Consider the following 19,363-nt stretch of genomic DNA (forward strand, 5'->3'; position numbering starts at 1 on the left):
ATGAATAAAACAATAATAAAGTGGTTATTTAATTTACCAAAAGACATCAGTAGAAAAATGATAGAAATCATTTGGTTCATTGTGAATGTCTTCATTACTTCCTGAAAACACAATTAAACGCCATTGTTAATTTCATGAACACTAAAAAATGCTTAACCAAATGTTTAATCATATCAAAATAATAATAATAATAATTATTATTATTATTATTATTATTATTATTATAATAATCAAACATTTAGATTCACTCACAGAAGTCTCGTGGTGTTATCCTCTGTGGTGAATGAGGATGTGCTGTTGGGTCGGTCAAAGTTGTCTCTCCAGCTGCTGGGTGATGCTTGCTCCCTTTATGTCTCTGGCTTCTCTTGAGAAACGAGCAGCTTTCCTTATATCCAACAGCAGCAAAAGGGACGTTGATGGAATGCAAGGTGGGGTGTCCGTAATTTCTAATATGTACCTTCTGTTTTAGCGGTTGACACAAGCTCCAGTCAACCAGTTTTCTTTTTCTTTTTTTTTTTTTTACCCTGTGCTGCCAGCATGTGTCACGACCAGAACTGGGAGAGGCCCAAACGCACGACACATGGAGACGGAAGGCAGGCAAAGGATGTTTATTAGCCTGGACGGTGGAGCTGGCCGGGGGGACCCGGACTGGTAGGGATGGAGCAGGGCAGGGCAGGGATGATGATGACCAGGAGATGGGGTCCAGGATCCGGGTGGAGAGACGGGGAACCAAGGAGACAAGCAGGTAAGGGGAAGACGAGACAACGAGACATAAACTAGGAACTAGAAATATGCACTAGCAACGTGGACCTTGGAAGGGAGCCAATAGCGATACAACTCGGGTAAGCTAGTTGACGGTCTGGCAAAAATGACTGGCAAGCTGAGACTAAATACTGTGCAGGTAATTGATCCCAGGTGTGTGCAATTGGGCTCGAGTAGGGAGCTGCAGATGGGGCAAGAGCGGCCTCTAGTGGCGCTGGGAGGTCGTGGGCCTAACAGTACCCCCCCCTCTACAGACGCCCCTTGGCGGACACCTGGAATCGGAAGGGCGAGTCCGATTGAAATCCCGGATGAGGGAGGCATCCGGGGTCCGTCTCCGGGGGACCCAGGAGCGTTCCTCCGGACCGTACCCCTCCCAGTCCATGAAGTACTGGAAGTCCCTCCCTCGACGCCGCACATCCAGCAGGCGCCGCACTGTGTAGGCCTGGTGACCATCGATGTTACGGGGGGGTGGTGGGGCCTCGGCGGGGAGGGAGAAACCACTGGCTTAAGCTGGGATACATGGACGGTAGGGTGGACACGAAGGGAGGGAGGGAGACGGAGGCGTACGGCACAGGGGTTGATGATTGACACAATGGGGAAGGGTCCAACATACCGGGGAGCGAGTTTTCCGGAGTCCACCTTTATTACATTTCTCTGCAGTATGTATATGTACGTGACGAATAAAAATCTTGAATCTTGAATCTTGAAGAGGCAAGTCCTTTGTGGAGAGCCATACCATCTGCCGGGGACGTATGTGGGTGCGGGCGCACGGTGCCGGTTCGCCTGCCTCTGGGACCTGGCAGAGGCCTGGAGTAGTGCAGAGCGGGACCTCCTCCACGTCCTCCGGCAGCGACCAATGTGGGCCTGGACGGGGGGTAAGGCGATCTCAACCTCCTGGGCAGGGAACAGTGGGGGTTGGTAGCCCAGAGAGCATTGGAAGGGTGACAGGCTGGAGGAGGCGTTCACCAGGGTGTTGTGTGCGTATTCGGCCCATGGCAGCTGGTCGCTCCAGGAGGTGGGGCTGGAGGTTGTCAGGCGGCGGAGCATGGCCTCCACCTCCTGGTTCGCCCGCTCAGTCTGGCCGTTGGTCTGGGGGTGGAAACCGGAGGAGAGACTGACCTGTGCCCCCAGGGCCGAGCAGAAGGCGCGCCAGACCTGGGAGGTGAACTGGGGCCCTCTGTCCGACACCACATCTGCCGGGATGCTATGGCGGCAGAACAGCTCGGCCACCAGCAGGTCTGCGGTCTCCCTCGCTGATGGTAGCTTGGGCAGGGCGAGGAAGTGGGCCGCCTTAGAAAAGCGGTCCACCACCGTGAGGATGGTAGTGTTGCCCCGGGATGGTGGAAGACCGGTGACGAAGTCCAGGGCGATGTGGGACCAAGGACGAGTCTGCATGGGTAATGGGCTGAGGAAGCCGGAGCGGGGTCGGGTGGAGGTCTTGGAACGGGTGCAGGTGGGACGGGCCGAGACAAAGGACCGGGTGTCAGAAGCGCTGGCGGACGACGGCCAGGGTGCGGGTGATCCCGGGATGGCAGCTGAGACGGGAGGCATGGGCCCACTGCAGAACCTGGGAGCGTGCGGAGTCAGGGACGAACAGGCGGTTAGGGGGTCAGGTACCTGGGTCGGGCTGGTGATCCTGCACTTGGGTGACGAGGGACTCGATCTCCCAGGTGTGTGTGGCGGCAAGGCACAGGGGTGGAAGGATGGGTTCAGGATCCCCCGTCTTCTCCTCTGGCGCGAACACACGGGACAGGGCGTCAGGTTTGGTGTTCTTGGTTCCTGGGTGGAGGATAGAGAGTTAAACCGGCCAAAAAACAATGCCCACCTGGCCTGCCGGGAGTTGAGCCGCTTCGCCGTCCGGATATAGGCCAAGTTCTTATGATCGGTCCGGACGACGAAGGGGTGGATAGCTCCCTCAAACCAGTGGTGCTGCGGTGGAGGTAAGGGCTGAGAGGGGAGCTGCGACGCGGCTGAAGTTACGGATGAAGCGCCGGTAGAAGTTTGCAAACCCAAGGAAGCGTTGGAGCTGCTTCCTATTGGCCACTCCAACACGGCGGCCACCTTCTTGGGGTCCATCTCCAGTCTCCCTCGGCCAATGATGAATCCCAGGAAGGAAATGGACGGAACATGGAAGACACACTTCTCGGCCTTAACAAGCAGACGGTTCTCCAGGAGGCGCTGCAGCACCAGGTGTACATGTTCTACGTGGTCGGAGAGGGATTTGGAGAAAATCAAGATGTCGTCGAGGTAAACAAAGACAAATGAGTTGAGCATGTTCCGGAGGACATCGTTAATTAGGGCCTGGAAGACCGTTGGGGCACTTGACAGGCCAAAGGGCATTACTAGATACGCAAAGTGTCTGACAGGGGTGTTGAACGCGATCTTCCACTCGTCCCCTTTGCAGATGCGGACCAGGTGGTAAGCGTTGCAGAGGTCGAGCTTGGAAAAGTGGGTGGCACCCTGGATGGGGACGAAGACTGAATCCATCAGGGGCAAGGGGTACTTGTCTTTGATAGTAATGTCGTTAAGTCCCCTGAAGTCAATGCAAGGACAGAGGGTCGGCAGCGAGAGAGTCGCGGATGTAAGTTTCCATGGCCTCCTGTTCGGGCCGGGAGACGTTATACAGGCGACTGCAGGGGAGGGGGGTGCCTGGCAGGAGGTTGATTGCGCAGTCGTAGGGGCGATGAGGTGGTAAGGATAGTGCCCCCTGCTTGCTGAAGACCTGGGCCAGGTCCAGATATTGCGACGGAACTGAGGACAGGTCAGGGTTCTTGGGGTCCCCTGGCGGCGCGTCCGGCGGCGGGGTTGAGGCCGAGCGGAGGCAGTGGGCATGACAGTGTGTGTTCCAGGAGCTCACGCTGCCCGAGCGCCAGTCCATCTGAGGGTTGTTGGTCTGGAGCCAGGAGTACCCCAGAACCACGGGGTTCAGTGGGGAATCTATGAGGAAGAACCTCAAGGACTCACGGTGGTTGCCGGAGAGTAGCAGCTTTAGGGGGACTGTCTGGTGGGTAATCCGAGTCAGATGTGACCCGTTCAGCCCCTTGACCTTGAGCGGTGCGGGGAGAGGAATGGGTGTCAGCCCTAGCTGGCGTGCTAGTCCCCGGTTGAGAAAACTCGCATCCGCCCCGGAGTCTATGAGAGCGGAGGAAGAGAGTGGTATATCCTCCCACGAGAGGGTAACTGGGAGCAGAGGACGGGAGAGAGGGTTGGAGCTGGAGCGACCGGAACGTAACTCTACCGAGGAGTCGCCCTCCCGTGGCCGGGCTGGGCAGGTGGCTCGGAGGTGTCCCAGCCGGCCGCAATACAGACAGGCGCCGGTCTGTATGCGGCGTGCTCGCTCCTCGGGGGAGATCCGGGAGTGACCGAGTTGCATTGGCTCGGCATCGGAGAGGGTCGGGAAACATCTGAGGCGCCCAAGAGTAGCGGGCACTGGAGACCGGGGCGCGGCCGCCCAGGCGGGAGGCGCAGGCTGGAGTCTCGCCCTCTCCTTCTCGCGCTGGCGCTCCCGTAGCCGGTCGTCAAGGCGGATGGCGGTCTCCACTAGTTGGTCCGGGTCCGTGGGCTCGTCCTGCCGCGCCAACTCGTCCCGCAACTCGTCGTTCAGGGCGCGCTGAAACACGTCCTGCAGTGCTCTGTCATTCCAGCCGCTTTCTGCGGCTAGAGTCCAGAACTCGAGGACGAGGGAGACGACGCTACAGGAACCCTAGCGGAGGGAGAGGAGTCTTCTGGCGGCCTCCTTGCCGCAAACTGGGTGGTCGAAGACTCTCCTCATTTCGCGGGTGAACAGATCGTAGGAGAGACTCACGGGGCCCCCCTGACTCCAGACCGCGGAACCCCAGCCCAGAGCCGCCCCTCTCAGGCAGGAGATGAGGAACGCAGATGGATGGAGATGGATGGGCAGCCTTGGTCGACGAGCGGAGACAGGCAGGTAAACCGGGCTGGCTGGATTTGGAGAGACAGACTGGGTCGACGAGAGGAGACAAGCAGGTAAGGGGAAGACGAGACAACGAGACATAAACTAGGAACTAGAAATATGCACTTGGAACTTGGAAGGGAGCCAATAGCGATACAACTCGGGCAAGCTAGTTGAGGGTCTGGCAAGGAATGGCTGGGAAGCTGAGACTAAATACTGTGCAGGTAATTGATCCCAAAAAAATGAACATTGGACGAAAACATGTATTGAAAACAGTGAATTACAACTGGTCATGTGGCCTATTCCTGTCATAGTTATGGCAGAAAATGAGGGAGCAAAGGAGAGGAATGCAATCAGGAGGGTGCTGGGGTGCACTCGAAGCAGGTGTGGTGGTGTGTGTGTGCGTGTGTGTGTGTGTGTAACAGAAGCCAGAGGGCCCTGGAGCAACCCCCACGCCCAGCCCAGAGGAGCATTACCCAGTTCCAGGGAGCACGAGGAGACCCCTCAACCCATTGGCGCACACATACAACCAACCCCCAGGTGCAGGCAAAAGACGCAGCCGCAGGCACAGAACCGAGGTTGCGGGAGCAAAGCACGGACTGCAGGCCCAGACCCACAATTACAATTACATTTCATTTAGCAGACGCTTTTATCCAAAGCGACTTACAACTGTTCAAACACCGACGGACAAAGCCATCAGGAGCAGTTAGGGGTTAGGTGTCTTGCTCAAGGACACTACAGCATGCTAGCAGGAGGAGCCTGGGATCGAACCAGCAACCTTTAGATCACTAGACGACCAGCTCTACCTCCTGAGCTACCATCCCCATGTAATTGTTAATTGCAGTTAAAAGTTGCAGGGTTGGGGGTGCAAGTCCTTCAGGCAAGTCGAACCCGAATTACTCGCATCCCTCCTGCCCTGCAGACCCTGGTCCGGTGGAGGGTTTTTCGGGGTAGGATTGGTGTGCGAGTGTATGTGTTTGAAGCTAATATGAGTGGGATTAAAATTTCGGGACGGACAAGAAGTACGGCAAGATGGCAGCTGCCCACCGCATCCCCTGGGTTGCTCCCCAGCAGGCCGCAGCAACCCCACCCCCCCGGACCCGTCCATGCTCTAGCACGCGCACCTCCCATACCTGGTGGCAGCCAACCTACAACGATCAGCCACGGGCGCAGAGCGGTCCACCATGCGCTTCCGCCATGCCGGGCAGCTCCGCGCCCCCATCAGGCCCTGGGTCAGCCACCAGCCACCGAGCACGTGGAGCACAGAACAGAGGACGGGAGACGGCAGCCCCAGCCACAGCCCGACCCCCCAGCGACGAGCACCCTGCGCAGGAGAGTACCAGAGGACAGATACCCCTGCAGCACGGTGTGACGACAGGAGACCGCCCCCCACCAAAGGAGGCCACATGGTGAGCCCCGCTCCCAGCACAGCCAGCCAGGTTCAGGACCCTGGTTGACAGGACCAGACGGAATGCCTAACTAGCCCCGGCACGATGGGCCAACATCCCCCACCACGGGACGCAGAAGGACACACAAGACCAGCCACCCCACCTGTGGGGTGGGCAAACCCAGCGGCGCGCCGACCCTCCCACTATGGGGCCGAGACCCGAACCAGCCACCCACACCCCCTGGCCCGAACCCCCAACCCTAGAAACCACAACCACGCCCTGAACCAACACACAGACGCCAGCTGCAGGTACTCCCCAGGAGCAGGTACTTCCCAAAGCACTATGACATTGCCCTGACTTAGGAAGACTCAAGTATTAAATGATGGAGTTATGTCAGTAATAAAAGTAGCCCATATTTCATTAAATTAATCAACATTGTTTTTGGATATTGCAAATAGTTGGAGCTGGAGAATAATTACTGTGTGGGTGACGAAGGTAATTGATCCCAGGTGTGTGAAATTGGCTAAAGGGAGGAGCAGCAGATGGGGCAAGAGCAGCCTCTAGTGGTGCTGGGAGGCCGTGGGCCTGACAGTACACCCCCCTCCACGGATAACACTTGGCAGACACCTGGAACCGGAAGGGCAAGTGCGGTTGACGATTAGGGAGGCATCCAGGATGTGTTTCCGGGGGACCCAGGAGCATTCCTCCGGACCGTACCCATCCCAGTCCACAAGGTACTGAAGGACCCTTCCCCGGCGCCGCATGTCCAGCAGGCGCCGCACTGTGTTGGCTAGGTGATTGTCGATGGTGTGGAGGGTGGTGGTGCCTTGGCGGGGGGAGAGGGGGCTGGAGACCACCGGCTTGAGCAGGGAAGGAGTTTGCCTGCGGCTGGGACCTGGTGGATGCCTGGAGTAGGGCAGAGCGGGCCCTCTTCCACGTCCTCCGGCAGCGACAGATATGGGCCTGGACGGAGGGTACGCCGATCTCAGCATTGGTAGCCCAGAGAGCAGTGGAAGGGCAACAGGCCGGAGGAGGCGTTCAGGGTGTTGTGGGCGTATTCGGCCCAGGCAGCTGGTTGCTCCAGGAGAAAGGGGTTGGTGGTCGTAAGGCAGCGGAGCATGGCCTCCACCTACTGGTTTGCCCGCTCCGTCTGGCCGTTGGTCTGGGGATGCCCCGCCGCCACGGGGATGCCGTGGCGGCGGAACACCTCGGACATAAGCAGGTTGGCAGTCTCCCTTCCCTTGTAAAGATGAAACAAGGAGACCTAAACTAGGAGCTAGGAACAAAGAGTTAGGAACTAAGAGCTTGGAACTAGGATCTTGGAACTAGAATCTGGCCAGTAGCAGTACAACTTGGGTTAGCCCGTTGACGGTCTGGCAATGAGTGACTGGGGAGCTGGAGAATGAATACTGTGTGGATGACATAGGTAATTGATCCCAGGTGTGTGAAATTGGCTAAAGGAAGGAGCAGCGAATGGGCCTGACAAATACAACATGTTTTATCACTGGCATTAATAAATGCAACACGTTTGGTCACTGGAATAAATAAATAGAACATGTTTTATCACTGGATTAAATTCATACAACATGTTTTATCACTCGAATAAGTAAATACTGGAATAAATAAATTCAACAAGTTTTATCGCTGGAATAAATAATTACAACATGTTATATCACTCAAATAAATAAATACAACATGTTTTATCACTGGAATAAATAAATAGAACATGTTTTATCACTCAAATAAGTAAATACTGGAATAAATAAATACAACATGTTTTATCACTGAATCAACATGATTTATCACTAGAATAAATAAATTCAACAAGTTTTATCACTGGAATAAATAATTACAACATGTTTTATCACTCAAATAAATTAATACAACATGTTATATCACTGGAATAAATAAATACAACATGTTTTATAACTGGAATACATAAATAAAACATGTTTTATCAATGGAATTTATAAATACAACATGTTTTATCTCTGGAATAAATAAATACAACATGTTTTATCGCTGGAATAAATTAATACAACATGTTTTATCACTGGAATAAATAAATACAACATGTTTTATCACTGGAATAAATTAATACAACATGTTTTATCACTGGAATAAATAAATACAACATATTTTATCTCTGGAATTTATAAATACAACATGTTTTATCACTCTAATAAATAAATACTGGAAAAATCAATACAACATGTTTTATCACTGAATCAACATGCTTCATCATCACTGGAAAAAGATAAATTCAACATGTTTTATCGCTGGAATAAATAATTACAACATTTTTTATCACTGGAATAAATAAATACAGCATGTTTTATTGCTGGGATAAATAAATACATGTTTTTATCACTTGAATAAATAAATACATGTTTTATCACTGGAATATATAATACATGTTTTATCACTTGAATAAATAAATACATGTTTTATCACTGGAATATATAATACATGTTTTATCACTTGAATAAATAAATACATGTTTTTATCACTTGAATAAATAAATACATGTTTTATCACTGGAATGTATAATACATGTTTTATCACTGGAATACATAAATACAACATGTTTTATCACTGGAATAACTAAATACAACATGTTTTATCTCCGGAATTTATAAATACAACATGTTTTATCTCTGGAATTTATAAATACAACATGTTTTATCTCTGGAGTAAATCAATACAACATGTTTTATCACTGAATCAACATGATGAATCACTGGAATAAATAAATACAACACGTTTTGTCCTGGACCCTCTGCAGTTCGACTACAGAGCCAACAGGTCTGTAGACGATGCAGCAAACTTGACCCTCCACTTCATCCTCCAATACCCGGACTCCTCAGGAACCTACGCCAGGATCATGTTTGTGGATTTCAGATCTGCCTTTAACACAATCATCCTGGCTCTTCTGCAGGACAAGCTCTCACAGCTGAGCATGCCTGATTCCACCTGCAGGTGGATCGCGGACTTCCTGTCTGACAAAAAAAAAAAAAAAAAAAAAAAGACACTTCTCTGACTCCCGGCCCATCAGCACTTGTTCTCCTCAAGTCTGTGTTCTTTCATCTCTGTTCTTCTCCCTGTACACCAACAGCTGCACCTCCAGCCCCCAGTCAGTCAAACTCCTGAAATGTGAGTACGACATCACCCTCATTGTGCTCATCTCTGGTGGGGATGAGTCCACCTACAGGTGGGAGTCTGACCATCTGGTGACTTGTTGCATCCAGAACAACCTGGAGCTCAACGCTGTGAAGACACTGGAGATGATTGTGGACCTCAGGAAGAACGCCGCCCCACTCACCCCCATCACCCGTGTGGCACGGTAGCACTGCATTACACTGCTGCCTCACAGCAAGAACGTCCTGGGTTCCATTCCCGCCTGGGGTGCTTTTAGCACCGCGCTCCGAATGCTGCCCAACACTCCTGGCTGCCCCCCCGGAGGAAGGATTGCCAGGATGGGTTAAATGCAGAAAACCCATTTCACCGGCCACCATCCAAAGCATGTGTGTGTATGTGTATGCATGTCTTGTAGTGGTGTGTCTTGTGACAAATAAAGATTCTTCTTCTTCTTCTTCTTCTTCTTCTTCTTCTTCTTCTTCTTCTTCTTCTTCTTCCCTGTGTGACTCCCCAGTCGACTCTGTGGAGTCCTGCTGCTTCCTTGGAACCATCATCTCCCACAACCTCAAGTGGGAGCTGAACATCAGCACCATTGTCACGAAAGCCCAGCAAAGGACGGACCTCCTGCGGCAGCTGAGGGAGTTCAACCTGCCAGAGACGATGATGGTGAACTTCTATAACTCCATTATTGAGTCCGTTCTCACCTCCTCCATCACCATCTGGTCCGCTGCTGCAACCACCAAGGACAAGGGCAGACTGCAGTGTGTCATTCGCTCTGTTGAAAAGGTGAAGGCTGCAATCTACCATCTCTCCAGGACCTGTACTCCTCCAGGACCCTGAGGTGGGCAGGTAAGATTGTGGCTGACCACTCCCACCCCAGACACAAACCGTTTGTAACACAACACAACAACATTGCACATACTGTTACACTTAATACTGAACATTTTTACAGTCCTGCACAACTGTACAGCTTTATTAAAAAGAAAAAAAAAGAAAAAACAGCCTCATTTTACATATTCTTGTATATTTCACTGATATTTTACTTATTGTTTTACATATATGTTTCATGTATGCACCAAACACCAAGACAAATTCCTTGTTCGTGTGAACTTACTTGGCAATAAAGACTATTCTGATTCTGAGACATGTTTTATCGCTGGAATAACTAAATACGTGTTTTATTGCTGGTAAGTAATAATCTCGATACACATTGCAGCTATTAACAGCAGGAAGGCGGTGCCAGTTCTTCTCCGTTGGTCAGGCAGGGAAGCAGGCACGTTTCTGTTTCTGTAATAAAGTGTTTTCTGATCATTTTTTGTTATTAGTTATTTGTGGTTCAATTATTAAACGATGAAAAACATGCAATGGAGATATTGATGTTTATTTGTCAAAACCTATTAATAGCTTAATATCTTTTGAATAAATTGACAGATTTCTCAACCACACAAATCTATTGTCAGTTTGACTACAGCCCACCAGAGTTGATTCCAAGCAGCAAGGAGACACTTCCACTGTCCTCCCTCTTGCCCACAGATACGGTATAGAAGGTCCTGGTTCGATTCCCGCGTGGGGCGCTATTGGCACCGTGCTCCGGCAGGTCATCTCCCGATGAGGAGCCTTTCTGTGTGGAGTTTGCATGTTCTCCCTGTGCTCACATGGGGTTTCCTCCGTGTAACATCAGTAAGGACCCCCACCCAAGACATGTAGGACATCGTTGTCTGACCAGCGATGGACGTTTGTAATTGTCCCCTGTGCGTCGCTGTATGCTGCCCACTGTTCCTGGCGGGAGCAGTGGGCAGCATACAGCGACGCAAGGAGAAAAGACAAGCCGGGATGGGACAAAAAGAGAGAATTTATTTCACGGGCATATTTGAAAGCATGTGTATGGAGTTTAAACTGTATCAACAGCAAAACAATCTTGATTGTTCAAAAGGACCCATATACTCTTTAGTCCAGGGGTGTCAAACTCATTTTAGCTCAGGGGCCACATGGAGGAAAATCTGTTCTCAAGCGGGCCGGACCAGTCATGGCATAAAAACTTAAAAATAACGACAACTTCAGATTGTTTTCTTTGTTTTACTCCAAAAAGAACTTAGACTTCGTCTCATTGTATCTAGAAAGCCATTGAACTTTAAGTCAAACCCTATCTGGGATTGAAAAAAAATACAAAATAAATAATAAATAAATAAAACAACTCTCTTATGTATCAAATACCTCATTTGTCATTTCCACATATTAATCCTGTGCTAACTCAACAAACCATACAAACTGAGGTAGAAACTATTCAAGAGGGTTGATTTACTCCCTGCCTTGTAGGCTACACTTCTTGATAGAAAAATAAAAGCTGTGCAATGCATGAACAATTTCAACAAACCAAACATATGAACTGAAGTGACTGACATTATTACAGTAAATCACACTCTGTTCATTTTCTTTAAATTTCCACAGAAGACAATCATTTTCACAGAACTATATCAGGGTGCAGTATCTCAGCATTTTAAGCGGGGTTACCCTGGCATCTTTTAGCTTTCACAAGTGCATCTATATCAGGCGTCACATCCTGAATGGTAGCCAATTTCAGGATGTTATTCAAGTGCTTATTTGTGAGCCTTGAGCGCAGCTTTGTTTTATTGATGCTCATTACAGAGAAAACTTGCTCACAAAGATATGTGGTTCCAAACATGCACAACACTTTTGCAGCAAAGGCTGTCAAGTTGGGGTAACGTGGCAAGAGATACTGATAAAATGTGTCCAAGCCAGCTGCGGCAAACTTGCCCTTCAAATCTGAGTCACACTGCAAGTCTGTTATTTCAAGTTGGATGTTGACGGGCAGATCAGAAGCATTTGCGGTGAATGGTCGAGCAAAAAACTTTGAAGTCTTTCTCCAGTTCACCAAAAATCTGAAAGCGTGTCTCAAACTCCAGCAATAGTCCTGTTATTTTATCTTTGAACCGCGTCATGGCTGCGGCATGCCTCCATTTGCAGTCTGCACTTTCTCTCTGAACTTTGTCGCAACACCTGCTTTTTTCCCGACCATTGAGGGCGCACCTTCTGTAGCCAGGCTGACAGTGAAGCCACTGCAATTTCATTAGCTATGATGTAGCTGGCTTTCACTGCAGCATCACTGATTTCTCGGCAACGAGTAAACACAGACTGCTGTTTCTTCAGAACCGCCAATAATTCATTCACCTTCTCTCTTCTCTGTTGTCCTTGAAAGTTGTTGTATTTGTCGCCATGAAGAGTCTCATAGTGGCGAGGACGGTTATATTCTTTCAGCACTGAAACATGCTGTAAACACACCAAACACACAGCTTTCCCATTCACTTCCGTGAATAAATAGGAGGATGACCATTTTTCTTGGAAAACTCTGCGCTCTGCATCGACTTTTCTCTTTTTTGACAGAGATATTTTGGGGCAATGAGGGTGCCAAAGCACGTAAGGTTCAAATTGGTCAGGCAGAAAGACAAGCTGGCTCTGGACTGGCTGTAGCCTACTTGTTCAGCCCCAGTATAAACAGTTTGCTTGCTTAACAGAATTGCTATTGTGACACCCACTGGACACATTTAGAAAAGCAGTTTCATTCATTGAAAAATTGCAGCTCAATTTTATGCTTTGCAAAATCATCTCGCGGGCCGGATTAAACCTGTTCGCTGTTTGACACAACCGCTTTAGTCTCTTTAACGTTTGTACAAATTATTATTATATTCCTGGTGTCGTCCTAGATCGACTTCTTTTGATTGATTTCTAACACCTTATTGTGCCATTGCTGGTTTTTGAAATTGGGAAAATCAATCTATTAGAATGTGAGGGGGGGTGATGGGGGACCGTTTCTCCGACAGAGGCTCAAATTCTGAAATGTGTTGTGATACTTCCCAATCATTTAAAGTAACATAACAATTAGATACTTTAAAAACCCTAATTTTGAAATCTGAAGGTCGACAACTAAAACCTACAGCATAAATCCACACACTTGGCCACTTTAAAAAAAGGGCTAGTAAAAATTTAAATCTCGTCGCTTTAATTGATCAAGTATTGCGTACCGGTTTTGTCTTACCTCTTAGTAGTATATTGGAGTGTTTGTCTTACAACGCTATGTCTATCCTACCATTCAGTATGAAACTGCATTGTTGTGGCCCACAGATATTTAAGATGGCCACTATCAAGCTGACTCACTGTCTTTATTTTTAATAAATACTTTTATATTTCTTATATCTCACAACTACTTTCCATTTAAGATTTCAAAATGGTGTTTAAAAATAAACTGTTTAAATACTCTCTAAATTCTGTTTTTAAATACTGTTTTATTTTAATCAATACTATGCCCTTATTTTTCAAATTATGTCAAGTTGAGTTGGCTCTGAGACGAAGAATCTCATTACTGGTAATGATGATTGCACTGTTATCAAGTATTTGAAAATATACTTGAAACTATAATTACATAGACCTAGTTTGGATGATCTCATTACAAAGCTATTGAACTTCGTAATTTTTTAAATGTTAAAAGAAAAAATAGCTCCCATTTTGAAATTAAACAGCTGTGCAACATGTAGATTAAAATAAATCATTAAGACCTGTTCCCATTCATATGACCCATAATTGCAACATATATATACATACGTTCATACATTTGTGCAGTAAAATGTATTTACAATAGTTACTAACTGAAACTAACTGATTCCTAAAATGTAATGCAGTTAATGAAAATAATAATATCAATACAATTAAATAAAAATAAGATAAGACTCAAAAATATATTACAAATTGGGGGTACAAAATAGCTACATTTTAGTATTTTTTTCCGTTTTTATCATAATGTACACAAAAAAAGCATCGGCAGTTACCTCTTACGACCTCAATGCACTCATGGATAAAAAAATTTCCCTAAACGAACAACTTTGGGACTTTTTATCCGTGGAAGCAGAGTGGCCGGCGGAAATCCTACGCGGGAAGATGCTCAACAACAACAAAAATGGAGCCGCTGTTCCACGAGTGGGCCCACGGAGGAAGCACCAAGGTAAACGAGGCGGCATTCGGGTCAGAATGAGGACGCAACCTTACGTCCACCTCTGCCAAGCATCCTTCTTGACAACGTCCAGTCCCTGGAGAACAAGATGGATGAACTTCGAGCGAGGATTCAATTCCAACAAGACACAAGGAACTGTTGTGTCCTTTGCCTGACGGAGACATGGCTGAACACACTGGTGCTGGACGAAGCCATCCGTCCAGCCGAGTGCTTCTCCTTGTTCCGACAGATCGGGGGAGTCGGGAAAATCCAAGGGTGGAGGCGTCTGCCTAATGGTAAACAACCGCTGGTGTAACCCCAACAACACCACGTCTCTCTCCCACTCCTGCTCACTGAACCTGGAACAGCTGACCATCCTATGCCGTCCATTTTATCTCGACCGGGATATTTAGCACGGTGATCGTGTTGTGCGGATTTCAGAACAAACATCCCGACGCGGCTGTGGTGGTTACTGGGGACTAACAGGGCCAACCTTAAAAGGGTTCTGCCTAATTTCTACCAACACATCACGTGTGCTACCAGGGGAGATAGAAGTTTGGACCACTGCTACACACCTTACAAGAAGGGATACAAGACCGTCTGGCTCCCTGCTTTCGGGAAATCAGATCACGCCACAACCTCGCTGGTTCCTGTTTACAGGCCTCTCATCGTGCGAGAACTGGTGGTGACGAGGGAAGTGAAGCGGTGGACGGACCAATCGGAGGCTGCGCTTCGGGACGGTCTGACTGACTTAGACTGGGACATGTTCCAATAAAGTTCAAGTGACGTCAGCGAGTTTACAGAGGTGGCAGTGAGTTTTGTAGCTACGTTAGCAGATAACATCATTCCCACGGTGAAAGTTCGGATATTTCCAAACCAGAAACCATGGGTTGATAAATCCATCCGCTGCGCTCTGATTGCTCGTACGGCCGCTTACAACGACGGTCTTGTATCCGGAAATATGGACAATTACAAAGCGGCGTCGTACAATCTGCAGAGGGCGGTGAAGGACGCTAAACGGACGTACAGGAAGATTGTGGAGCTACAGATGGAGCAACGGGACACCAGACGCTTGCGGCAGGGGCTGCGGACGATAACAAACTACAAGAGCAGCTCCTCCCCAGCCACGAGTGTGGACGCCTCCCTCGCAAACGAACTGAACTCCTTTTATGTGCAGTTTGGGTTAGGGTTAGGGTTAAGGTTGTGTGTCACAGTGAGGACCCCTGGTGAGTCAGCATTGACAGTGCTATGGCTTGTGGGAAGAAACACTGTCTCAGTCTCTGTTTTTGTTGTGTGACTGGAGGCGCTTGCCTGACTGCAGCAGCTGGAAAAGTCTGTTGCTGGGGTAGAGAGGATCCTTCATGATCCTGCAGGCTTTGCTAATACACCTCCTGGTGTACCAGTGGTACGTTGGGCTGAACACACCACCCTCTGCAGGGCTCCCCTGTCCTGAGCAGTACAATTCCCAAACCAGGCAGTGGTGTTGCCTGATAGGATGCTCTCCACTGCTCCAGAGAAGAAGGACTTGAGGATTGTCATTGAGACCTTGAATTTTCTCAGCTGCCTGAGGTGGCAAAGACGCTGCCTCACCCTTCTCACCAAAGTCTCTGTGCGTGTAGTCCAAGTTAAGTCCTTCGTGATGAGGACTCCCAGGTACTTGAGAAGTACTTGAAGCTGCTCACCCTGTAGACAGAAGCCCCATTTATCACCAACAGCATGTGCGTCCTTGGTTGTAATCTCCTCCTAAATTCCACAATCCGCTCCTTAGTTTTGCTGATGTTTAGGAGGAGTCTGTTGTCCCGGCACCAGAGTGACAGGTCAGTCACCTCCTCGCGGTAGGTTTTCTCATCACCGTCGGTGATCAGGCCACCACCACAACGGTGTCGTCAGCAAACTTGATGATGGTGTTGGAGCTGGACCTGGCCACACAGTCATGTGTGTACAGGGAGTACAGTAGGGGGCTGAGGACGCAGGCCTGGAGAGATCCTATGTTCAGGGTAAGGGGGAGGGACATGTGCTTTCCCACCCTAACCACCTGGGGCGGGGCTGAGAGAAAGACCAAGATCCAGGCACACAGTGGAGGGTTCAGTCCTCACTCCTGCAGCTTGACAACCAGTCTGGTGGGGAATATGTTATTGAAAACTGAACTATAGTCTACCGATTGACCAGTAATCTCACGTTGGCCCACTTCCGGCCATCCAGGTGCGTGAACTGTTGTGCAGTACCTGGGAGACCGGGTGGTCCGTGGATCTGTTCGGCCGATACGCCAACTTTAGCGGGTCCAAGGTGCGGGGGAGGGAGGCGCAGATGTAATCCTAAATCAACCTCTTGAAGCACTTCATGACCATGGAGGTGAGGGCCACCAGACGGTAGTCATTCAGGCAGGCTGGAGAGGCCATCTTTAGGACAGGAATGATGGTGGAACTCTTGAAGCAGGACAGGACCACCGACTCAGCCAGGGAGGCATTGAATATCCTAATAAACCGGGGGGTAGCTGGTCAGGACTCTATGACAACTATGTCAGCATGTTTGAAGCAGATCCCTTCTCAGATGAAACATCTGCCCAAGCTGAGAAGGTGATGGAAATCATTGCCCAAGAGCGAAGCAAGACCTGGAATGCTCTTATTGAGTCCACAGACATGTCAAAAAACAGCAAGAAAGCATGGACACTTATTCACAAGCTAGGGGGTGATCCTAAAGCAGCTCCTCAACACCCAAAAGTCACTGCCAACCAAGTTGCCAACCAATTGCTCTTGAATGGAAAGAGTGGAAAGAGAGGGAATAAGACCAAGCTGAACCACAAGAAATACATCGAGGACCCTGCTTTTACAAGACAGCTTACTATGGAAGAGCTGGAAGGGGGAATCTCTACCCTCAAACCAGGAAAGGCAATCGGATTGGATAACATCGCAACCGAACAGATCAGGCACTTCGGTCACAAGGCAAAGACATGGCTTCTACAGCTTTACAATGAGTGCTTAACAACACACAAACTCCCTAATATCTGGAAGATAGCCCACATTATAGCACTGCTGAAACCTGGGAAAGATCCATCCGCTCCCAAGAACTTCAGACCAATCGCACTTTTGAGTCATACCTACAAGCTTTTAGAACGTCTGATCCTCAACAGAATTGGCACCTTTGTTGACAAACACCTCATCCCTGAACAAGCAGGTTTCCACCCTGGCAGGTCGACAACTAGCCAAGTACTCAACCTCACTCAGTACATCGAAGACGGCTATGAGGAAGGGATGGTGACTGGTGTGGTGTTTGTCAACCTCTCAGCTGCTTATGACGCAGTCAACCACAGACGTCTCCTCAGCAAGATCCTGGAGACCACAAGGGACATCCGTCTGACAGACCTGATCGAAAGCTTGCTTGAAAACAGGAACTTTTTTGTTGAGCTTGGAGGAAAGAAAAGCAGGTGGCGAAGACTCAAGAATGGCCTTCCACAGGGAAGTGTGCTTGCACCACTTCTCTTTAACATCTACACCAACGACCAACCAAAAAGTGCAGACACTCGCCGCTTCATCTATGCAGACGACCTTGGCATAGGTGCACAAGCCACTGACTTCAAAGTTGTAGAAGACAGACTCTCCAATGCTCTGGCAGAGCTAACACCTTACTATGAAGAGAACCACCTACGTGCAAATCCATCTAAGACACAGGTGTGTGCCCTCCACCTGAGAAATCGTGAAGCCAAGCGCCAACTGAAGGTCAACTGGTCAGGAACCTCCCTCGAACACTGTGAGCACCGGGTCTACCTAGGGGTAACCCTGGACAGATGCCTCTCTTTTAAGACCCACATTGAGAAGACCAAGTGTAAAGTGAGTGCGAGGAACAACATCATCCGCAAGCTCACTGGAACAACCTGGGGTGCTAACCCACAGACTCTGAAAGCAACCGCACTGGCTCTCTGCTACTCAGCTGCCGAGTATGCCTGCCCAGTATGGGAGCCAGCTGCCCATGCCAAGAAGTTGGACCCCGCCCTCAATGCTAGCTGCCGCCTTATCACTGGCTGCCTGAAACCAACACCTACAGACCGGCTATACATCCTGGCAGCCATAGCCCCACCAGAGATACGACAAAATGCAGCAAGCAAGAAAGAGCGACAACAACAGTCCAATGATCAAAGACATCCTCTCTTCGGCCATGTGCCAGCCAAAAGCCGCCTTAAATCCAGGAAAAGTTTCCTGAAGAGCGTCCCACCTCTCAGAACACCGAGCACAAGCAGTGAAAGAGTCACTCGGTGGGAAGAAAGACTTGACAACCTCCCACCAGAAACAACAACGGCGCTAAAGGCGAGCGAGGCACTGCCCCCTGGAGCAGACACCAACTACGCAGTGTGGAAATGCCTTAACAGAGTAAGATCTGGTGTTGGACGTGCAAAAGCCACTCTTGCCAAATGGGGACACCTGAATGACGGGGACGCTGTGTGTGACTGTGGAACTGGACCACAGACCATGGAGCAACTCCTGATATGTCCGCTGCTGGAACAGCCCTGCACAGCATCGGACTTAGCAGGGTTTAATGAGAAGGGACAGCAATGTGTTCAGCTGTGGCTGAACCACATCTAGCCAAGCCTTGTAACTGACTGTTTTGTGGACACGACAAGAAGAAGAAGCTGGTCAGGAGGTCATGGAGACCATCCTAATCAATCTAGAATTATTCCACTGGGGTCTCTCGGGTAGGCTTTGGTCTGTCTGAATGCAAAACTTCCCAGGATCTTGTGGAACCCCAACAATCTCCAGAAGTAGGTGCTAAGCAGTAAAATCAAACTCAGACCAGAAACTCTTTGTGCTCTGAAGGGTCTTTGCAATAGACTGAAGGAAGACTGGTGATTCTGTACAGGGATTTAAGTAACTGACAAGATGTAGATGCTTGAAGTGGAACACTCAGGTAGTAAAGACTTCCCTTTTGGGAAGGGAACTGTCACTTGACCCAGCAGGAAATGATTGCATCTGAAGAGGAGCCAGTAGGACATTATCCAAGAGAAAGTGGCGACCCTCGACAAAAGGGAGATCTGGTGAAGTGCACAGTCATCTCTCAATAATGAAAGGTGGCATGTCAAAAGGATACTCCAGAAAACACTGTGCCACATCCTGGCCGCCACTGTACATTGAAGCTCCTATGTTCTGGAAACTGGACAAAGATGAATAA

This window comes from Zeus faber, assembly GCF_960531495.2.
Source record: "Zeus faber genome assembly, chromosome: 1".
In the NCBI taxonomy this organism is placed as follows: domain Eukaryota; kingdom Metazoa; phylum Chordata; class Actinopteri; order Zeiformes; family Zeidae; genus Zeus; species Zeus faber.